Source organism: Ambystoma mexicanum, chromosome 4p (assembly GCF_040938575.1).
Source record: "Ambystoma mexicanum isolate Mex_15411 chromosome 4p, UKY_AmexF1_1, whole genome shotgun sequence".
Taxonomy (NCBI): Eukaryota; Metazoa; Chordata; class Amphibia; order Caudata; family Ambystomatidae; genus Ambystoma; species Ambystoma mexicanum.
The window spans coordinates 845,364,170-845,380,816 of record NC_090927.1 but is presented as its reverse complement, the minus strand read 5'-3'; the positions used below and the strand labels follow the sequence as shown (position 1 = coordinate 845,380,816).

General features: G+C 47.5%; 43 non-coding genes and 15 pseudogenes across 43 annotated transcripts; all 58 read left to right on the top strand.

Annotated features, from left to right (window-relative positions):
• Nucleotides 1-85: 85 nt before the first annotated feature.
• Nucleotides 86-194, top strand: LOC138459084 (5S ribosomal RNA; annotated as a pseudogene).
• A 463-nt stretch (nucleotides 195-657) lies between these two features.
• Nucleotides 658-776, top strand: LOC138461654 (5S ribosomal RNA). The gene has a single exon (XR_011264263.1). It is a non-coding gene; the product is annotated as a 5S ribosomal RNA (ribosomal RNA).
• A 106-nt stretch (nucleotides 777-882) lies between these two features.
• LOC138457287 (5S ribosomal RNA) lies at nucleotides 883-1,001 on the top strand. Its single transcript, XR_011262217.1, has one exon. It is a non-coding gene; the product is annotated as a 5S ribosomal RNA (ribosomal RNA).
• A 106-nt stretch (nucleotides 1,002-1,107) lies between these two features.
• LOC138461451 (5S ribosomal RNA) lies at nucleotides 1,108-1,226 on the top strand. Its single transcript, XR_011264066.1, has one exon. It is a non-coding gene; the product is annotated as a 5S ribosomal RNA (ribosomal RNA).
• Nucleotides 1,227-1,332: 106 nt separating this feature from the next.
• LOC138456135 (5S ribosomal RNA) lies at nucleotides 1,333-1,441 on the top strand (annotated as a pseudogene).
• Nucleotides 1,442-1,547: 106 nt separating this feature from the next.
• LOC138454057 (5S ribosomal RNA) lies at nucleotides 1,548-1,666 on the top strand. The gene has a single exon (XR_011260750.1). It is a non-coding gene; the product is annotated as a 5S ribosomal RNA (ribosomal RNA).
• A 106-nt stretch (nucleotides 1,667-1,772) lies between these two features.
• On the top strand, nucleotides 1,773-1,891 carry LOC138460781 (5S ribosomal RNA). Its single transcript, XR_011263446.1, has one exon. It is a non-coding gene; the product is annotated as a 5S ribosomal RNA (ribosomal RNA).
• A 106-nt stretch (nucleotides 1,892-1,997) lies between these two features.
• LOC138455343 (5S ribosomal RNA) lies at nucleotides 1,998-2,116 on the top strand. The gene has a single exon (XR_011261978.1). It is a non-coding gene; the product is annotated as a 5S ribosomal RNA (ribosomal RNA).
• Nucleotides 2,117-2,222: 106 nt separating this feature from the next.
• On the top strand, nucleotides 2,223-2,331 carry LOC138459777 (5S ribosomal RNA; annotated as a pseudogene).
• A 463-nt stretch (nucleotides 2,332-2,794) lies between these two features.
• Nucleotides 2,795-2,913, top strand: LOC138464071 (5S ribosomal RNA). The gene has a single exon (XR_011266654.1). It is a non-coding gene; the product is annotated as a 5S ribosomal RNA (ribosomal RNA).
• Nucleotides 2,914-3,019: 106 nt separating this feature from the next.
• LOC138464454 (5S ribosomal RNA) lies at nucleotides 3,020-3,138 on the top strand. Its single transcript, XR_011267033.1, has one exon. It is a non-coding gene; the product is annotated as a 5S ribosomal RNA (ribosomal RNA).
• A 106-nt stretch (nucleotides 3,139-3,244) lies between these two features.
• LOC138464823 (5S ribosomal RNA) lies at nucleotides 3,245-3,363 on the top strand. The gene has a single exon (XR_011267400.1). It is a non-coding gene; the product is annotated as a 5S ribosomal RNA (ribosomal RNA).
• Nucleotides 3,364-3,469: 106 nt separating this feature from the next.
• On the top strand, nucleotides 3,470-3,588 carry LOC138460780 (5S ribosomal RNA). The gene has a single exon (XR_011263445.1). It is a non-coding gene; the product is annotated as a 5S ribosomal RNA (ribosomal RNA).
• A 105-nt stretch (nucleotides 3,589-3,693) lies between these two features.
• LOC138457376 (5S ribosomal RNA) lies at nucleotides 3,694-3,802 on the top strand (annotated as a pseudogene).
• A 475-nt stretch (nucleotides 3,803-4,277) lies between these two features.
• Nucleotides 4,278-4,396, top strand: LOC138464070 (5S ribosomal RNA). The gene has a single exon (XR_011266653.1). It is a non-coding gene; the product is annotated as a 5S ribosomal RNA (ribosomal RNA).
• A 106-nt stretch (nucleotides 4,397-4,502) lies between these two features.
• Nucleotides 4,503-4,621, top strand: LOC138454820 (5S ribosomal RNA). The gene has a single exon (XR_011261478.1). It is a non-coding gene; the product is annotated as a 5S ribosomal RNA (ribosomal RNA).
• Nucleotides 4,622-4,727: 106 nt separating this feature from the next.
• Nucleotides 4,728-4,846, top strand: LOC138462368 (5S ribosomal RNA). Its single transcript, XR_011264968.1, has one exon. It is a non-coding gene; the product is annotated as a 5S ribosomal RNA (ribosomal RNA).
• A 106-nt stretch (nucleotides 4,847-4,952) lies between these two features.
• Nucleotides 4,953-5,061, top strand: LOC138456295 (5S ribosomal RNA; annotated as a pseudogene).
• A 106-nt stretch (nucleotides 5,062-5,167) lies between these two features.
• LOC138460779 (5S ribosomal RNA) lies at nucleotides 5,168-5,286 on the top strand. Its single transcript, XR_011263444.1, has one exon. It is a non-coding gene; the product is annotated as a 5S ribosomal RNA (ribosomal RNA).
• A 106-nt stretch (nucleotides 5,287-5,392) lies between these two features.
• On the top strand, nucleotides 5,393-5,501 carry LOC138458474 (5S ribosomal RNA; annotated as a pseudogene).
• Nucleotides 5,502-5,964: 463 nt separating this feature from the next.
• LOC138464069 (5S ribosomal RNA) lies at nucleotides 5,965-6,083 on the top strand. Its single transcript, XR_011266652.1, has one exon. It is a non-coding gene; the product is annotated as a 5S ribosomal RNA (ribosomal RNA).
• Nucleotides 6,084-6,189: 106 nt separating this feature from the next.
• LOC138464453 (5S ribosomal RNA) lies at nucleotides 6,190-6,308 on the top strand. The gene has a single exon (XR_011267032.1). It is a non-coding gene; the product is annotated as a 5S ribosomal RNA (ribosomal RNA).
• Nucleotides 6,309-6,414: 106 nt separating this feature from the next.
• LOC138454175 (5S ribosomal RNA) lies at nucleotides 6,415-6,533 on the top strand. The gene has a single exon (XR_011260864.1). It is a non-coding gene; the product is annotated as a 5S ribosomal RNA (ribosomal RNA).
• Nucleotides 6,534-6,639: 106 nt separating this feature from the next.
• On the top strand, nucleotides 6,640-6,758 carry LOC138460777 (5S ribosomal RNA). The gene has a single exon (XR_011263442.1). It is a non-coding gene; the product is annotated as a 5S ribosomal RNA (ribosomal RNA).
• A 106-nt stretch (nucleotides 6,759-6,864) lies between these two features.
• LOC138461439 (5S ribosomal RNA) lies at nucleotides 6,865-6,983 on the top strand. Its single transcript, XR_011264054.1, has one exon. It is a non-coding gene; the product is annotated as a 5S ribosomal RNA (ribosomal RNA).
• A 105-nt stretch (nucleotides 6,984-7,088) lies between these two features.
• LOC138458904 (5S ribosomal RNA) lies at nucleotides 7,089-7,197 on the top strand (annotated as a pseudogene).
• Nucleotides 7,198-7,661: 464 nt separating this feature from the next.
• On the top strand, nucleotides 7,662-7,780 carry LOC138464068 (5S ribosomal RNA). The gene has a single exon (XR_011266651.1). It is a non-coding gene; the product is annotated as a 5S ribosomal RNA (ribosomal RNA).
• A 106-nt stretch (nucleotides 7,781-7,886) lies between these two features.
• On the top strand, nucleotides 7,887-8,005 carry LOC138454174 (5S ribosomal RNA). Its single transcript, XR_011260863.1, has one exon. It is a non-coding gene; the product is annotated as a 5S ribosomal RNA (ribosomal RNA).
• Nucleotides 8,006-8,111: 106 nt separating this feature from the next.
• On the top strand, nucleotides 8,112-8,230 carry LOC138460775 (5S ribosomal RNA). Its single transcript, XR_011263441.1, has one exon. It is a non-coding gene; the product is annotated as a 5S ribosomal RNA (ribosomal RNA).
• A 105-nt stretch (nucleotides 8,231-8,335) lies between these two features.
• On the top strand, nucleotides 8,336-8,444 carry LOC138457375 (5S ribosomal RNA; annotated as a pseudogene).
• A 465-nt stretch (nucleotides 8,445-8,909) lies between these two features.
• On the top strand, nucleotides 8,910-9,028 carry LOC138464067 (5S ribosomal RNA). The gene has a single exon (XR_011266649.1). It is a non-coding gene; the product is annotated as a 5S ribosomal RNA (ribosomal RNA).
• A 106-nt stretch (nucleotides 9,029-9,134) lies between these two features.
• Nucleotides 9,135-9,253, top strand: LOC138455166 (5S ribosomal RNA). Its single transcript, XR_011261809.1, has one exon. It is a non-coding gene; the product is annotated as a 5S ribosomal RNA (ribosomal RNA).
• A 106-nt stretch (nucleotides 9,254-9,359) lies between these two features.
• Nucleotides 9,360-9,478, top strand: LOC138464822 (5S ribosomal RNA). Its single transcript, XR_011267399.1, has one exon. It is a non-coding gene; the product is annotated as a 5S ribosomal RNA (ribosomal RNA).
• A 106-nt stretch (nucleotides 9,479-9,584) lies between these two features.
• On the top strand, nucleotides 9,585-9,703 carry LOC138460774 (5S ribosomal RNA). Its single transcript, XR_011263440.1, has one exon. It is a non-coding gene; the product is annotated as a 5S ribosomal RNA (ribosomal RNA).
• A 105-nt stretch (nucleotides 9,704-9,808) lies between these two features.
• On the top strand, nucleotides 9,809-9,917 carry LOC138457374 (5S ribosomal RNA; annotated as a pseudogene).
• Nucleotides 9,918-10,392: 475 nt separating this feature from the next.
• LOC138464066 (5S ribosomal RNA) lies at nucleotides 10,393-10,511 on the top strand. Its single transcript, XR_011266648.1, has one exon. It is a non-coding gene; the product is annotated as a 5S ribosomal RNA (ribosomal RNA).
• A 106-nt stretch (nucleotides 10,512-10,617) lies between these two features.
• LOC138464452 (5S ribosomal RNA) lies at nucleotides 10,618-10,736 on the top strand. Its single transcript, XR_011267031.1, has one exon. It is a non-coding gene; the product is annotated as a 5S ribosomal RNA (ribosomal RNA).
• A 106-nt stretch (nucleotides 10,737-10,842) lies between these two features.
• LOC138462367 (5S ribosomal RNA) lies at nucleotides 10,843-10,961 on the top strand. The gene has a single exon (XR_011264967.1). It is a non-coding gene; the product is annotated as a 5S ribosomal RNA (ribosomal RNA).
• Nucleotides 10,962-11,067: 106 nt separating this feature from the next.
• LOC138456294 (5S ribosomal RNA) lies at nucleotides 11,068-11,176 on the top strand (annotated as a pseudogene).
• Nucleotides 11,177-11,282: 106 nt separating this feature from the next.
• LOC138460773 (5S ribosomal RNA) lies at nucleotides 11,283-11,401 on the top strand. Its single transcript, XR_011263439.1, has one exon. It is a non-coding gene; the product is annotated as a 5S ribosomal RNA (ribosomal RNA).
• Nucleotides 11,402-11,507: 106 nt separating this feature from the next.
• LOC138458473 (5S ribosomal RNA) lies at nucleotides 11,508-11,616 on the top strand (annotated as a pseudogene).
• Nucleotides 11,617-12,079: 463 nt separating this feature from the next.
• LOC138464065 (5S ribosomal RNA) lies at nucleotides 12,080-12,198 on the top strand. Its single transcript, XR_011266647.1, has one exon. It is a non-coding gene; the product is annotated as a 5S ribosomal RNA (ribosomal RNA).
• Nucleotides 12,199-12,304: 106 nt separating this feature from the next.
• LOC138464450 (5S ribosomal RNA) lies at nucleotides 12,305-12,423 on the top strand. The gene has a single exon (XR_011267030.1). It is a non-coding gene; the product is annotated as a 5S ribosomal RNA (ribosomal RNA).
• Nucleotides 12,424-12,529: 106 nt separating this feature from the next.
• LOC138461036 (5S ribosomal RNA) lies at nucleotides 12,530-12,648 on the top strand. The gene has a single exon (XR_011263680.1). It is a non-coding gene; the product is annotated as a 5S ribosomal RNA (ribosomal RNA).
• Nucleotides 12,649-12,754: 106 nt separating this feature from the next.
• Nucleotides 12,755-12,863, top strand: LOC138459298 (5S ribosomal RNA; annotated as a pseudogene).
• A 453-nt stretch (nucleotides 12,864-13,316) lies between these two features.
• Nucleotides 13,317-13,435, top strand: LOC138455055 (5S ribosomal RNA). The gene has a single exon (XR_011261700.1). It is a non-coding gene; the product is annotated as a 5S ribosomal RNA (ribosomal RNA).
• Nucleotides 13,436-13,541: 106 nt separating this feature from the next.
• LOC138464449 (5S ribosomal RNA) lies at nucleotides 13,542-13,660 on the top strand. The gene has a single exon (XR_011267029.1). It is a non-coding gene; the product is annotated as a 5S ribosomal RNA (ribosomal RNA).
• A 106-nt stretch (nucleotides 13,661-13,766) lies between these two features.
• On the top strand, nucleotides 13,767-13,885 carry LOC138465008 (5S ribosomal RNA). Its single transcript, XR_011267583.1, has one exon. It is a non-coding gene; the product is annotated as a 5S ribosomal RNA (ribosomal RNA).
• Nucleotides 13,886-13,991: 106 nt separating this feature from the next.
• On the top strand, nucleotides 13,992-14,110 carry LOC138460772 (5S ribosomal RNA). The gene has a single exon (XR_011263438.1). It is a non-coding gene; the product is annotated as a 5S ribosomal RNA (ribosomal RNA).
• Nucleotides 14,111-14,216: 106 nt separating this feature from the next.
• On the top strand, nucleotides 14,217-14,325 carry LOC138459083 (5S ribosomal RNA; annotated as a pseudogene).
• A 463-nt stretch (nucleotides 14,326-14,788) lies between these two features.
• On the top strand, nucleotides 14,789-14,907 carry LOC138461653 (5S ribosomal RNA). Its single transcript, XR_011264262.1, has one exon. It is a non-coding gene; the product is annotated as a 5S ribosomal RNA (ribosomal RNA).
• Nucleotides 14,908-15,013: 106 nt separating this feature from the next.
• LOC138457274 (5S ribosomal RNA) lies at nucleotides 15,014-15,132 on the top strand. The gene has a single exon (XR_011262214.1). It is a non-coding gene; the product is annotated as a 5S ribosomal RNA (ribosomal RNA).
• Nucleotides 15,133-15,238: 106 nt separating this feature from the next.
• Nucleotides 15,239-15,357, top strand: LOC138461427 (5S ribosomal RNA). Its single transcript, XR_011264042.1, has one exon. It is a non-coding gene; the product is annotated as a 5S ribosomal RNA (ribosomal RNA).
• Nucleotides 15,358-15,463: 106 nt separating this feature from the next.
• Nucleotides 15,464-15,572, top strand: LOC138456134 (5S ribosomal RNA; annotated as a pseudogene).
• A 106-nt stretch (nucleotides 15,573-15,678) lies between these two features.
• Nucleotides 15,679-15,797, top strand: LOC138454055 (5S ribosomal RNA). The gene has a single exon (XR_011260749.1). It is a non-coding gene; the product is annotated as a 5S ribosomal RNA (ribosomal RNA).
• Nucleotides 15,798-15,903: 106 nt separating this feature from the next.
• Nucleotides 15,904-16,022, top strand: LOC138460771 (5S ribosomal RNA). Its single transcript, XR_011263437.1, has one exon. It is a non-coding gene; the product is annotated as a 5S ribosomal RNA (ribosomal RNA).
• Nucleotides 16,023-16,128: 106 nt separating this feature from the next.
• Nucleotides 16,129-16,247, top strand: LOC138455342 (5S ribosomal RNA). The gene has a single exon (XR_011261977.1). It is a non-coding gene; the product is annotated as a 5S ribosomal RNA (ribosomal RNA).
• A 106-nt stretch (nucleotides 16,248-16,353) lies between these two features.
• On the top strand, nucleotides 16,354-16,462 carry LOC138459776 (5S ribosomal RNA; annotated as a pseudogene).
• Nucleotides 16,463-16,647: the final 185 nt, after the last annotated feature.

The window sequence follows — 16,647 nt, the reverse complement described above, 5'->3', positions numbered from 1 at the left end:
AAGTGAGCCATTTCTCAATTGCCTTTCAAAACTGCAAGGTCTAGCCGACTAGATGCTTAAAAGTACAAAACTCACTAGGCCCAGAGCCTACGGCCACACCACACTGAATGTGCCCGATCTCGGAAACTAAGCAGGGTCAGGCCTAGTTAGTACCTGGATGGGAGACTGCCTGGGAATACCAGGTGCTGTAGGCTTTTTTGTGCTCCATGATTAGTAATTGCGCAACTTCTCAATTATTTTTCAAATTTGGTATGTTTCCAAAATAATTGTATCCCGTTTTATAGCGGAAATGTTGGACAACATCATGAGGGCTGGAGCTACCTTTTTACATAGAATTAGCATACAGGTAGTGTGTTCATGGGTAATAAATCGACTTTCACATGTAATGCAGTACAGAGAATATTGAGTCCTTCAAGAGGCATGAAAGAAAACCATTATTGTGTTGATTGTTCTCTCCACCTCCCTGCAACAGACACAGGATGGATGAATTAAAGTTATCCTACCAGACATAGGAGTCCTGAATGGGCCCACCAGTCTTATATATCTCGCCTGATCGAGCCTGATCGAGCGATGAGCGTGGTATCATGTTGCAAGTGGCTGCATGGCTTAGCTTACTAAATGCAAATGCATAAGAGTAATATTCTTAGCATTCCTAGAGCCTACGGCCACACCACACTGAATGCACCCGATCTCGTCTGATCTCGGAAGTTAAGCAGTGTCAGGCCTAGTTAGTACCTGGATGGGAGACCGCCTGGGAATACCAGGTGCTGTAGGCTTTTTTGTGCTCCAAGTTCAGGAAGTGAGCCCTTTCTCAATTGCCTTTTAAAACTGCAAGGTCTAGCCGACTAGATGCTTAAAAGTACAACACTCACTAGGCCCAGAGCCTACGGCCACACCACACTGAATGCGCCTGATCTCGTCTGATCTCAGAAGCTAAGCAGTGTCGGGCCTAGTTAGTACCTGGATGGGAGACCGCCTGGGAATACCAGGTGCTGTAGGCTTTTTTGTACTCCAAGTTCAGGAAGTGAGCCATTTCTCAATTGCCTCTCAAAACTGCAAGGTCTAGCCGACTAGATGCTTAAAAGTACAAAACTCACTAGGCCCAGAGCCTACGGCCACACCACACTGAATGCGCCCGATCTCGTCTGATCTCGGAAGCTAAGCAGTGTCGGGCCTAGTTAGTACCTGGATGGGAGACCACCTGGGAATACCAGGTGCTGTAGGCTTTTTTGTGCTCCAAGTTCAGGAAGTGAGCCATTTCACAATTGCCTTTCAAAACTGCAAGGTCTAGCCGACTAGATGCTTAAAAGTACAAAACTCACTAGGCCCAGAGCCTACGGCCACACCACACTGAATGCGCCCGATCTCGGAAGCTAAGCAGGGTCGGGCCTAGTTAGTACCTGGATGGGAGACCGCCTGGGAATACCAGGTGCTGTAGGCTTTTTTGTGCTCCAAGTTCAGGAAGTGAGCCATTTCTCAATTGCCTTTCAAAATTGCAAGGTCTAGCTGACTAGATGCTTAAAAGTACAAAACTCACTAGGCCCAGAGCCTACGGCCACACCACACTAATTGCGCCCGATCTCGTCTGATCTCGGAAGCTAAGCAGTGTCGGGCCTCGTTAGTACCTGGATGGGAGACCGCCTGGGAATACCAGGTGCTGTAGGCTTTTTTGTGCTCCAAGTTCAGGAAGTGAGCCATTTCTCAATTGCCTTTCAAAACTGCAAGGTCTAGCTGACTAGATGCTTAAAAGTACAAAACTCACTAGGCCCAGAGCCTACGGCCACACCACACTGATTGCGCCCGATCTCGTCTGATCTCGGAAGCTAAGCAGTGTCGGGCCTAGTTAGTACCTGGATGGGAGACCACCTGGGAATACCAGGTGCTGTAGGCTTTTTTGTGCTCCAAGTTCAGGAAGTGAGCCATTTCACAATTGCCTTTCAAAACTGCAAGGTCTAGCCGACTAGATGCTTAAAAGTACAAAACTCACTAGGCCCAGAGCCTACGGCCACACCACACTGAATGCGCCCAATCTCGACTGATCTCGGAAGTTAAGCAGTGTCAGGCCTAGTTAGTACCTGGATGGGAGACCGCCTGGGAATACCAGGTGCTGTAGGCTTTTTTGTGCTCCAAGTTCAGGAAGTGAGCCCTTTCTCAATTGCCTTTTAAAACTGCAAGGTCTAGCCGACTAGATGCTTAAAAGTACAAAACTCACTAGGCCCAGAGCCTACGGCCACACCACACTGAATGTGCCCAATCTCGGAAGCTAAGCAGGGTCAGGCCTAGTTAGTACCTGGATGGGAGACTGCCTGGGAATACCAGGTGCTGTAGGCTTTTTTGTGCTCCATGATTAGTAATTGCGCAACTTCTCAATTATTTTTCAAATTTGGTATGTTTCCAAAATAATTGTATCCCGTTTTATAGCGGAAATGTTGGACAACATCATGAGGGCTGGAGCTACCTTTTTACATAGAATTAGCATACAGGTAGTGTGTTCATGGGTAATAAATCGACTTTCACATGTAATGCAGTACAGAGAATATTGAGTCCTTCAAGAGGCATGAAAGAAAACCATTATTGTGTTGATTGTTCTCTCCACCTCCCTGCAACAGACACAGGATGGATGAATTAAAGTTATCCTACCAGACATAGGAGTCCTGAATGGGCCCACCAGTCTTATATATCTCGCCTGATCGAGCCTGATCGAGCGATGAGCGTGGTATCATGTTGCAAGTGGCTGCATGGCTTAGCTTACTAAATGCAAATGCATAAGAGTAATATTCTTAGCATTCCTAGAGCCTACGGCCACACCACACTGAATGCACCCGATCTCGACTGATCTCGGAAGTTAAGCAGTGTCAGGCCTAGTTAGTACCTGGATGGGAGACCGCCTGGGAATACCAGGTGCTGTAGGCTTTTTTGTGCTCCAAGTTCAGGAAGTGAGCCCTTTCTCAATTGCCTTTTAAAACTGCAAGGTCTAGCCGACTAGATGCTTAATAGTACAAAACTCACTAGGCCCAGAGCCTACGGCCACACCACACTGAATGTGCCTGATCTCGTCTGATCTCAGAAGCTAAGCAGTGTCGGGCCTAGTTAGTACCTGGATGGAAGACCGCCTGGGAATACCAGGTGCTGTAGGCTTTTTTGTACTCCAAGTTCAGGAAGTGAGCCATTTCTCAATTGCCTTTCAAAACTGCAAGGTCTAGCCGACTAGATGCTTAAAAGTACAAAACTCACAAGAACCAGAGCCTACGGCCACACCACACTGAATGCGCCCGATCTCGTCTGATCTTGGAAGCTAAGCAGTGTCGGGCCTCGTTAGTACCTGGATGGGAGACCGCCTGGGAATACCAGGTGCTGTAGGCTTTTTTGTGCTCCAAGTTCAGGAAGTGAGCCATTTCTCAATTGCCTTTCAAAACTGCAAGGTCTAGCTGACTAGATGCTTAAAAGTACAAAACTCACTAGGCCCAGAGCCTACGGCCACACCACACTGATTGCGCCCGATCTCGTCTGATCTCGGAAGCTAAGCAGTGTCGGGCCTAGTTAGTACCTGGATGGGAGACCACCTGGGAATACCAGGTGCTGTAGGCTTTTTTGTGCTCCAAGTTCAGGAAGTGAGCCATTTCACAATTGCCTTTCAAAACTGCAAGGTCTAGCCGACTAGATGCTTAAAAGTACAAACTCACTAGGCCCAGAGCCTACGGCCACACCACACTGAATGCGCCCGATCTCGGAAGCTAAGCAGGGTCGGGCCTAGTTAGTACCTGGATGGGAGACTGCCTGGGAATACCAGGTGCTGTAGGCTTTTTTTGTGCTCCATGATTAGTAATTGCGCAACTTCTCAATTATTTTTCAAATTTGGTATGTTTCCAAAATAATTGTATCCCGTTTTATAGCGGAAATGTTGGACAACATCATGAGGGCTGGAGCTACCTTTTTACATAGAATTAGCATACAGGTAGTGTGTTCATGGGTAATAAATCAACTTTCACATGTAATGCAGTACAGAGAATATTGAGTCCTTCAAGAGGCATGAAAGAAAACCATTATTGTGTTGATTGTTCTCTCCACCTCCCTGCAACAGACACAGGATGGATGAATTAAAGTTATCCTACCAGACATAGGAGTCCTGAATGGGCCCACCAGTCTTATATATCTCGCCTGATCGAGCCTGATCGAGCGCTGATCGAGCGATGAGCGTGGTATCATGTTGCAAGTGGCTGCATGGCTTAGCTTACTAAATGCAAATGCATAAGAGTAATATTCTTAGCATTCCTAGAGCCTACGGCCACACCACACTGAATGCACCCGATCTCGACTGATCTCGGAAGTTAAGCAGTGTCAGGCCTAGTTAGTACCTGGATGGGAGACCGCCTGGGAATACCAGGTGCTGTAGGCTTTTTTGTGCTCCAAGTTCAGGAAGTGAGCCCTTTCTCAATTGCCTTTTAAAACTGCAAGGTCTAGCCGACTAGATGCTTAAAAGTACAAAACTCAGTAGGCCCAGAGCCTACGGCCACACCACACTGAATGTGCCTGATCTTGTCTGATCTCAGAAGCTAAGCAGTGTCGGGCCTAGTTAGTACCTGGATGGAAGACCGCCTGGGAATACCAGGTGCTGTAGGCTTTTTTGTACTCCAAGTTCAGGAAGTGAGCCATTTCTCAATTGCCTTTCAAAACTGCAAGGTCTAGCCGACTAGATGCTTAAAAGTACAAAACTCACAAGAACCAGAGCCTACGGCCACACCACACTGAATGCGCCCGATCTCGTCTGATCTCGGAAGCTAAGCAGTGTCGGGCCTCGTTAGTACCTGGATGGGAGACCGCCTGGGAATACCAGGTGCTGTAGGCTTTTTTGTGCTCCAAGTTCAGGAAGTGAGCCATTTCTCAATTGCCTTTCAAAATTGCAAGGTCTAGCTGACTAGATGCTTAAAAGTACAAAACTCACTAGGCCCAGAGCCTACGGCCACACCACACTGATTGCGCCCGATCTCGGAAGCTAAGCAGTGTCGGGCCTCGTTAGTACCTGGATGGGAGACCGCCTGGGAATACCAGGTGCTGTAGGCTTTTTTGTGCTCCAAGTTCAGGAAGTGAGCCATTTCTCAATTGCCTTTCAAAACTGCAAGGTCTAGCTGACTAGATGCTTAAAAGTACAAAACTCACTAGGCCCAGAGCCTACGGCCACACCACACTGATTGCGCCCGATCTCGTCTGATCTCGGAAGCTAAGCAGTGTCGGGCCTAGTTAGTACCTGGATGGGAGACCACCTGGGAATACCAGGTGCTGTAGGCTTTTTTGTGCTCCAAGTTCAGGAAGTGAGCCATTTCACAATTGCCTTTCAAAACTGCAAGGTCTAGCCGACTAGATGCTTAAAAGTACAAAACTCACTAGGCCCAGAGCCTACGGCCACACCACACTGAATGCGCCCGATCTCGGAAGCTAAGCAGGGTCAGGCCTAGTTAGTACCTGGATGGGAGACTGCCTGGGAATACCAGGTGCTGTAGGCTTTTTTGTGCTCCATGATTAGTAATTGCGCAACTTCTCAATTATTTTTCAAATTTGGTATGTTTCCAAAATAATTGTATCCCGTTTTATAGCGGAAATGTTGGACAACATCATGAGGGCTGGAGCTACCTTTTTACATAGAATTAGCATACAGGTAGTGTGTTCATGGGTAATAAATCGACTTTCACATGTAATGCAGTACAGAGAATATTGAGTCCTTCAAGAGGCATGAAAGAAAACCATTATTGTGTTGATTGTTCTCTCCACCTCCCTGCAACAGACACAGGATGGATGAATTAAAGTTATCCTACCAGACATAGGAGTCCTGAATGGGCCCACCAGTCTTATATATCTCGCCTGATCGAGCCTGATCGAGCGATGAGCGTGGTATCATGTTGCAAGTGGCTGCATGGCTTAGCTTACTAAATGCAAATGCATAAGAGTAATATTCTTAGCATTCCTAGAGCCTACGGCCACACCACACTGAATGCACCCGATCTCGACTGATCTCGGAAGTTAAGCAGTGTCAGGCCTAGTTAGTACCTGGATGGGAGACCGCCTGGGAATACCAGGTGCTGTAGGCTTTTTTGTGCTCCAAGTTCAGGAAGTGAGCCCTTTCTCAATTGCCTTTTAAAACTGCAAGGTCTAGCCGACTAGATGCTTAAAAGTACAAAACTCACTAGGCCCAGAGCCTACGGCCACACCACACTGAATGTGCCTGATCTCGTCTGATCTCAGAAGCTAAGCAGTGTCGGGCCTAGTTAGTACCTGGATGGAAGACCGCCTGGGAATACCAGGTGCTGTAGGCTTTTTTGTACTCCAAGTTCAGGAAGTGAGCCATTTCTCAATTGCCTTTCAAAACTGCAAGGTCTAGCCGACTAGATGCTTAAAAGTACAAAACTCACAAGAACCAGAGCCTACGGCCACAGCACACTGAATGCGCCCGATCTCGTCTGATCTCGGAAGCTAAGCAGTGTCGGGCCTCGTTAGTACCTGGATGGGAGACCGCCTGGGAATACCAGGTGCTGTAGGCTTTTTTGTGCTCCAAGTTCAGGAAGTGAGCCATTTCTCAATTGCCTTTCAAAACTGCAAGGTCTAGCTGACTAGATGCTTAAAAGTACAAAACTCACTAGGCCCAGAGCCTACGGCCACACCACACTGATTGCGCCCGATCTCGTCTGATCTCGGAAGCTAAGCAGTGTCGGGCCTAGTTAGTACCTGGATGGGAGACCACCTGGGAATACCAGGTGCTGTAGGCTTTTTTGTGCTCCAAGTTCAGGAAGTGAGCCATTTCTCAATTGCCTTTCAAAACTGCAAGGTCTAGCCGACTAGATGCTTAAAAGTACAAAACTCACTAAGCCCAGAGCCTACGGCCACACCACACTGAATGCGCCCGATCTCGTCTGATCTCGGAAGCTAAGCAGTGTCGGGCCTAGTTAGTACCTGGATGGGAGACCACCTGGGAATACCAGGTGCTGTAGGCTTTTTTGTGCTCCAAGTTCAGGAAGTGAGCCATTTCACAATTGCCTTTCAAAACTGCAAGGTCTAGCCGACTAGATGCTTAAAAGTACAAACTCACTAGGCCCAGAGCCTACGGCCACACCACACTGAATGCGCCCGATCTCGGAAGCTAAGCAGGGTCTGGCCTAGTTAGTACCTGGATGGGAGACTGCCTGGGAATACCAGGTGCTGTAGGCTTTTTTTGTGCTCCATGATTAGTAATTGCGCAACTTCTCAATTATTTTTCAAATTTGGTATGTTTCCAAAATAATTGTATCCCGTTTTATAGCGGAAATGTTGGACAACATCATGAGGGCTGGAGCTACCTTTTTACATAGAATTAGCATACAGGTAGTGTGTTCATGGGTAATAAATCGACTTTCACATGTAATGCAGTACAGAGAATATTGAGTCCTTCAAGAGGCATGAAAGAAAACCATTATTGTGTTGATTGTTCTCTCCACCTCCCTGCAACAGACACAGGATGGATGAATTAAAGTTATCCTACCAGACATAGGAGTCCTGAATGGGCCCACCAGTCTTATATATCTCGCCTGATCGAGCCTGATCGAGCGATGAGCGTGGTATCATGTTGCAAGTGGCTGCATGGCTTAGCTTACTAAATGCAAATGCATAAGAGTAATATTCTTAGCATTCCTAGAGCCTACGGCCACACCACACTGAATGCACCCGATCTCGACTGATCTCGGAAGTTAAGCAGTGTCAGGCCTAGTTAGTACCTGGATGGGAGACCGCCTGGGAATACCAGGTGCTGTAGGCTTTTTTGTACTCCAAGTTCAGGAAGTGAGCCATTTCTCAATTGCCTTTCAAAACTGCAAGGTCTAGCCGACTAGATGCTTAAAAGTACAAAACTCACAAGAACCAGAGCCTACGGCCACAGCACACTGAATGCGCCCGATCTCGTCTGATCTCGGAAGCTAAGCAGTGTCGGGCCTCGTTAGTACCTGGATGGGAGACCGCCTGGGAATACCAGGTGCTGTAGGCTTTTTTGTGCTCCAAGTTCAGGAAGTGAGCCATTTCTCAATTGCCTTTCAAAACTGCAAGGTCTAGCTGACTAGATGCTTAAAAGTACAAAACTCACTAGGCCCAGAGCCTACGGCCACACCACACTGATTGCGCCCGATCTCGTCTGATCTCGGAAGCTAAGCAGTGTCGGGCCTAGTTAGTACCTGGATGGGAGACCACCTGGGAATACCAGGTGCTGTAGGCTTTTTTGTGCTCCAAGTTCAGGAAGTGAGCCATTTCACAATTGCCTTTCAAAACTGCAAGGTCTAGCCGACTAGATGCTTAAAAGTACAAACTCACTAGGCCCAGAGCCTACGGCCACACCACACTGAATGCGCCCGATCTCGGAAGCTAAGCAGGGTCGGGCCTAGTTAGTACCTGGATGGGAGACTGCCTGGGAATACCAGGTGCTGTAGGCTTTTTTTTGTGCTCCATGATTAGTAATTGCGCAACTTCTCAATTATTTTTCAAATTTGGTATGTTTCCAAAATAATTGTATCCCGTTTTATAGCGGAAATGTTGGACAACATCATGAGGGCTGGAGCTACCTTTTTACATAGAATTAGCATACAGGTAGTGTGTTCATGGGTAATAAATCAACTTTCACATGTAATGCAGTACAGAGAATATTGAGTCCTTCAAGAGGCATGAAAGAAAACCATTATTGTGTTGATTGTTCTCTCCACCTCCCTGCAACAGACACAGGATGGATGAATTAAAGTTATCCTACCAGACATAGGAGTCCTGAATGGGCCCACCAGTCTTATATATCTCGCCTGATCGAGCCTGATCGAGCGATGAGCGTGGTATCATGTTGCAAGTGGCTGCATGGCTTAGCTTACTAAATGCAAATGCATAAGAGTAATATTCTTAGCATTCCTAGAGCCTACGGCCACACCACACTGAATGCACCCGATCTCGACTGATCTCGGAAGTTAAGCAGTGTCAGGCCTAGTTAGTACCTGGATGGGAGACCGCCTGGGAATACCAGGTGCTGTAGGCTTTTTTGTGCTCCAAGTTCAGGAAGTGAGCCCTTTCTCAATTGCCTTTTAAAACTGCAAGGTCTAGCCGACTAGATGCTTAATAGTACAAAACTCACTAGGCCCAGAGCCTACGGCCACACCACACTGAATGTGCCTGATCTCGTCTGATCTCAGAAGCTAAGCAGTGTCGGGACTAGTTAGTACCTGGATGGAAGACCGCCTGGGAATACCAGGTGCTGTAGGCTTTTTTGTACTCCAAGTTCAGGAAGTGAGCCATTTCTCAATTGCCTTTCAAAACTGCAAGGTCTAGCCGACTAGATGCTTAAAAGTACAAAACTCACAAGAACCAGAGCCTACGGCCACACCACACTGAATGCGCCCGATCTCGTCTGATCTTGGAAGCTAAGCAGTGTCGGGCCTCGTTAGTACCTGGATGGGAGACCGCCTGGGAATACCAGGTGCTGTAGGCTTTTTTGTGCTCCAAGTTCAGGAAGTGAGCCATTTCTCAATTGCCTTTCAAAACTGCAAGGTCTAGCTGACTAGATGCTTAAAAGTACAAAACTCACTAGGCCCAGAGCCTACGGCCACACCACACTGATTGCGCCCGATCTCGTCTGATCTCGGAAGCTAAGCAGTGTCGGGCCTAGTTAGTACCTGGATGGGAGACCACCTGGGAATACCAGGTGCTGTAGGCTTTTTTGTGCTCCAAGTTCAGGAAGTGAGCCATTTCACAATTGCCTTTCAAAACTGCAAGGTCTAGCCGACTAGATGCTTAAAAGTACAAACTCACTAGGCCCAGAGCCTACGGCCACACCACACTGAATGCGCCCGATCTCGGAAGCTAAGCAGGGTCGGGCCTAGTTAGTACCTGGATGGGAGACTGCCTGGGAATACCAGGTGCTGTAGGCTTTTTTTGTGCTCCATGATTAGTAATTGCGCAACTTCTCAATTATTTTTCAAATTTGGTATGTTTCCAAAATAATTGTATCCCGTTTTATAGCGGAAATGTTGGACAACATCATGAGGGCTGGAGCTACCTTTTTACATAGAATTAGCATACAGGTAGTGTGTTCATGGGTAATAAATCAACTTTCACATGTAATGCAGTACAGAGAATATTGAGTCCTTCAAGAGGCATGAAAGAAAACCATTATTGTGTTGATTGTTCTCTCCACCTCCCTGCAACAGACACAGGATGGATGAATTAAAGTTATCCTACCAGACATAGGAGTCCTGAATGGGCCCACCAGTCTTATATATCTCGCCTGATCGAGCCTGATCGAGCGCTGATCGAGCGATGAGCGTGGTATCATGTTGCAAGTGGCTGCATGGCTTAGCTTACTAAATGCAAATGCATAAGAGTAATATTCTTAGCATTCCTAGAGCCTACGGCCACACCACACTGAATGCACCCGATCTCGACTGATCTCGGAAGTTAAGCAGTGTCAGGCCTAGTTAGTACCTGGATGGGAGACCGCCTGGGAATACCAGGTGCTGTAGGCTTTTTTGTGCTCCAAGTTCAGGAAGTGAGCCCTTTCTCAATTGCCTTTTAAAACTGCAAGGTCTAGCCGACTAGATGCTTAAAAGTACAAAACTCAGTAGGCCCAGAGCCTACGGCCACACCACACTGAATGTGCCTGATCTCGTCTGATCTCAGAAGCTAAGCAGTGTCGGGCCTAGTTAGTACCTGGATGGAAGACCGCCTGGGAATACCAGGTGCTGTAGGCTTTTTTGTACTCCAAGTTCAGGAAGTGAGCCATTTCTCAATTGCCTTTCAAAACTGCAAGGTCTAGCCGACTAGATGCTTAAAAGTACAAAACTCACAAGAACCAGAGCCTACGGCCACACCACACTGAATGCGCCCGATCTCGTCTGATCTCGGAAGCTAAGCAGTGTCGGGCCTCGTTAGTACCTGGATGGGAGACCGCCTGGGAATACCAGGTGCTGTAGGCTTTTTTGTGCTCCAAGTTCAGGAAGTGAGCCATTTCTCAATTGCCTTTCAAAATTGCAAGGTCTAGCTGACTAGATGCTTAAAAGTACAAAACTCACTAGGCCCAGAGCCTACGGCCACACCACACTGATTGCGCCCGATCTCGGAAGCTAAGCAGTGTCGGGCCTCGTTAGTACCTGGATGGGAGACCGCCTGGGAATACCAGGTGCTGTAGGCTTTTTTGTGCTCCAAGTTCAGGAAGTGAGCCATTTCTCAATTGCCTTTCAAAACTGCAAGGTCTAGCTGACTAGATGCTTAAAAGTACAAAACTCACTAGGCCCAGAGCCTACGGCCACACCACACTGATTGCGCCCGATCTCGTCTGATCTCGGAAGCTAAGCAGTGTCGGGCCTAGTTAGTACCTGGATGGGAGACCACCTGGGAATACCAGGTGCTGTAGGCTTTTTTGTGCTCCAAGTTCAGGAAGTGAGCCATTTCACAATTGCCTTTCAAAACTGCAAGGTCTAGCCGACTAGATGCTTAAAAGTACAAAACTCACTAGGCCCAGAGCCTACGGCCACACCACACTGAATGCGCCCGATCTCGGAAGCTAAGCAGGGTCAGGCCTAGTTAGTACCTGGATGGGAGACTGCCTGGGAATACCAGGTGCTGTAGGCTTTTTTGTGCTCCATGATTAGTAATTGCGCAACTTCTCAATTATTTTTCAAATTTGGTATGTTTCCAAAATAATTGTATCCCGTTTTATAGCGGAAATGTTGGACAACATCATGAGGGCTGGAGCTACCTTTTTACATAGAATTAGCATACAGGTAGTGTGTTCATGGGTAATAAATCGACTTTCACATGTAATGCAGTACAGAGAATATTGAGTCCTTCAAGAGGCATGAAAGAAAACCATTATTGTGTTGATTGTTCTCTCCACCTCCCTGCAACAGACACAGGATGGATGAATTAAAGTTATCCTACCAGACATAGGAGTCCTGAATGGGCCCACCAGTCTTATATATCTCGCCTGATCGAGCCTGATCGAGCGATGAGCGTGGTATCATGTTGCAAGTGGCTGCATGGCTTAGCTTACTAAATGCAAATGCATAAGAGTAATATTCTTAGCATTCCTAGAGCCTACGGCCACACCACACTGAATGCACCCGATCTCGACTGATCTCGGAAGTTAAGCAGTGTCAGGCCTAGTTAGTACCTGGATGGGAGACCGCCTGGGAATACCAGGTGCTGTAGGCTTTTTTGTGCTCCAAGTTCAGGAAGTGAGCCCTTTCTCAATTGCCTTTTAAAACTGCAAGGTCTAGCCGACTAGATGCTTAAAAGTACAAAACTCAGTAGGCCCAGAGCCTACGGCCACACCACACTGAATGTGCCTGATCTCGTCTGATCTCAGAAGCTAAGCAGTGTCGGGCCTAGTTAGTACCTGGATGGAAGACCGCCTGGGAATACCAGGTGCTGTAGGCTTTTTTGTACTCCAAGTTCAGGAAGTGAGCCATTTCTCAATTGCCTTTCAAAACTGCAAGGTCTAGCCGACTAGATGCTTAAAAGTACAAAACTCACAAGAACCAGAGCCTACGGCCACACCACACTGAATGCGCCCGATCTCATCTGATCTCGGAAGCTAAGCAGTGTCGGGCCTCGTTAGTACCTGGATGGGAGACCGCCTGGGAATACCAGGTGCTGTAGGCTTTTTTGTGCTCCAAGTTCAGGAAGTGAGCCATTTCACAATTGCCTTTCAAAACTGCAAGGTCTAGCCGACTAGATGCTTAAAAGTACAAAACTCACTAGGCCCAGAGCCTTCGGCCACACCACACTGAATGCGCCCGATCTCGGAAGCTAAGCAGGGTCAGGCCTAGTTAGTACCTGGATGGGAGACTGCCTGGGAATACCAGGTGCTGTAGGCTTTTTTGTGCTCCATGATTAGTAATTGCGCAACTTCTCAATTATTTTTCAAATTTGGTATGTTTCCAAAATAATTGTATCCCGTTTTATAGCGGAAATGTTGGACAACATCATGAGGGCTGGAGCTACCTTTTTACATAGAATTAGCATACAGGTAGTGTGTTCATGGGTAATAAATCGACTTTCACATGTAATGCAGTACAGAGAATATTGAGTCGTTCAAGAGGCATGAAAGAAAACCATTATTGTGTTGATTGTTCTCTCCACCTCCCTGCAACAGACACAGGATGGATGAATTAAAGTTATCCTACCAGACATAGGAGTCCTGAATGGGCCCACCAGTCTTATATATCTCGCCTGATCGAGCGATGAGCGTGGTATCATGTTGCAAGTGGCTGCATGGCTTAGCTTACTAAATGCAAATGCATAAGAGTAATATTCTTAGCATTCCTAGAGCCTACGGCCACACCACACTGAATGCACCCGATCTCGACTGATCTCGGAAGTTAAGCAGTGTCATGCCTAGTTAGTACCTGGATGGGAGACCGCCTGGGAATACCAGGTGCTGTAGGCTTTTTTGTGCTCCAAGTTCAGGAAGTGAGCCCTTTCTCAATTGCCTTTTAAAACTGCAAGGTCTAGCCGACTAGATGCTTAAAAGTACAAAACTCACTAGGCCCAGAGCCTACGGCCACACCACACTGAATGTGCCTGATCTCGTCTGATCTCAGAAGCTAAGCAGTGTCGGGCCTAGTTAGTACCTGGATGGAAGACCGCCTGGGAATACCAGGTGCTGTAGGCTTTTTTGTACTCCAAGTTCAGGAAGTGAGCCATTTCTCAATTGCCTTTCAAAACTGCAAGGTCTAGCCGACTAGATGCTTAAAAGTACAAAACTCACAAGAACCAGAGCCTACGGCCACACCACACTGAATGCGCCCGATCTCGTCTGTTCTCGGAAGCTAAGCAGTGTCGGGCCTCGTTAGTACCTGGATGGGAGACCGCCTGGGAATACCAGGTGCTGTAGGCTTTTTTGTGCTCCAAGTTCAGGAAGTGAGCCATTTCTCAATTGCCTTTCAAAAGTGCAAGGTCTAGCTGACTAGATGCTTAAAAGTACAAAACTCACTAGGCCCAGAGCCTACGGCCACACCACACTGATTGCGCCCGATCTCGTCTGATCTCGGAAGCTAAGCAGTGTCGGGCCTAGTTAGTACCTGGATGGGAGACCACCTGGGAATACCAGGTGCTGTAGGCTTTTTTGTGCTCCAAGTTCAGGAAGTGAGCCATTTCTCAATTGCCTTTCAAAACTGCAAGGTCTAGCCGACTAGATGCTTAAAAGTACAAAACTCACTAGGCCCAGAGCCTACGGCCACACCACACTGAATGTGCCCGATCTCGGAAACTAAGCAGGGTCAGGCCTAGTTAGTACCTGGATGGGAGACTGCCTGGGAATACCAGGTGCTGTAGGCTTTTTTGTGCTCCATGATTAGTAATTGCGCAACTTCTCAATTATTTTTCAAATTTGGTATGTTTCCAAAATAATTGTATCCCGTTTTATAGCGGAAATGTTGGACAACATCATGAGGGCTGGAGCTACCTTTTTACATAGAATTAGCATACAGGTAGTGTGTTCATGGGTAATAAATCGACTTTCACATGTAATGCAGTACAGAGAATATTGAGTCCTTCAAGAGGCATGAAAGAAAACCATTATTGTGTTGATTGTTCTCTCCACCTCCCTGCAACAGACACAGGATGGATGAATTAAAGTTATCCTACCAGACATAGGAGTCCTGAATGGGCCCACCAGTCTTATATATCTCGCCTGATCGAGCCTGATCGAGCGATGAGCGTGGTATCATGTTGCAAGTGGCTGCATGGCTTAGCTTACTAAATGCAAATGCATAAGAGTAATATTCTTAGCATTCCTAGAGCCTACGGCCACACCACACTGAATGCACCCGATCTCGTCTGATCTCGGAAGTTAAGCAGTGTCAGGCCTAGTTAGTACCTGGATGGGAGACCGCCTGGGAATACCAGGTGCTGTAGGCTTTTTTGTGCTCCAAGTTCAGGAAGTGAGCCCTTTCTCAATTGCCTTTTAAAACTGCAAGGTCTAGCCGACTAGATGCTTAAAAGTACAACACTCACTAGGCCCAGAGCCTACGGCCACACCACACTGAATGCGCCTGATCTCGTCTGATCTCAGAAGCTAAGCAGTGTCGGGCCTAGTTAGTACCTGGATGGGAGACCGCCTGGGAATACCAGGTGCTGTAGGCTTTTTTGTACTCCAAGTTCAGGAAGTGAGCCATTTCTCAATTGCCTCTCAAAACTGCAAGGTCTAGCCGACTAGATGCTTAAAAGTACAAAACTCACTAGGCCCAGAGCCTACGGCCACACCACACTGAATGCGCCCGATCTCGTCTGATCTCGGAAGCTAAGCAGTGTCGGGCCTAGTTAGTACCTGGATGGGAGACCACCTGGGAATACCAGGTGCTGTAGGCTTTTTTGTGCTCCAAGTTCAGGAAGTGAGCCATTTCACAATTGCCTTTCAAAACTGCAAGGTCTAGCCGACTAGATGCTTAAAAGTACAAAACTCACTAGGCCCAGAGCCTACGGCCACACCACACTGAATGCGCCCGATCTCGGAAGCTAAGCAGGGTCGGGCCTAGTTAGTACCTGGATGGGAGACCGCCTGGGAATACCAGGTGCTGTAGGCTTTTTTGTGCTCCAAGTTCAGGAAGTGAGCCATTTCTCAATTGCCTTTCAAAATTGCAAGGTCTAGCTGACTAGATGCTTAAAAGTACAAAACTCACTAGGCCCAGAGCCTACGGCCACACCACACTAATTGCGCCCGATCTCGTCTGATCTCGGAAGCTAAGCAGTGTCGGGCCTCGTTAGTACCTGGATGGGAGACCGCCTGGGAATACCAGGTGCTGTAGGCTTTTTTGTGCTCCAAGTTCAGGAAGTGAGCCATTTCTCAATTGCCTTTCAAAACTGCAAGGTCTAGCTGACTAGATGCTTAAAAGTACAAAACTCACTAGGCCCAGAGCCTACGGCCACACCACACTGATTGCGCCCGATCTCGTCTGATCTCGGAAGCTAAGCAGTGTCGGGCCTAGTTAGTACCTGGATGGGAGACCACCTGGGAATACCAGGTGCTGTAGGCTTTTTTGTGCTCCAAGTTCAGGAAGTGAGCCATTTCACAATTGCCTTTCAAAACTGCAAGGTCTAGCCGACTAGATGCTTAAAAGTACAAAACTCACTAGGCCCAGAGCCTACGGCCACACCACACTGAATGCGCCCAATCTCGACTGATCTCGGAAGTTAAGCAGTGTCAGGCCTAGTTAGTACCTGGATGGGAGACCGCCTGGGAATACCAGGTGCTGTAGGCTTTTTTGTGCTCCAAGTTCAGGAAGTGAGCCCTTTCTCAATTGCCTTTTAAAACTGCAAGGTCTAGCCGACTAGATGCTTAAAAGTACAAAACTCACTAGGCCCAGAGCCTACGGCCACACCACACTGAATGTGCCCAATCTCGGAAGCTAAGCAGGGTCAGGCCTAGTTAGTACCTGGATGGGAGACTGCCTGGGAATACCAGGTGCTGTAGGCTTTTTTGTGCTCCATGATTAGTAATTGCGCAACTTCTCAATTATTTTTCAAATTTGGTATGTTTCCAAAATAATTGTATCCCGTTTTATAGCGGAAATGTTGGACAACATCATGAGGGCTGGAGCTACCTTTTTACATAGAATTAGCATACAGGTAGTGTGTTCATGGGTAATAAATCGACTTTCA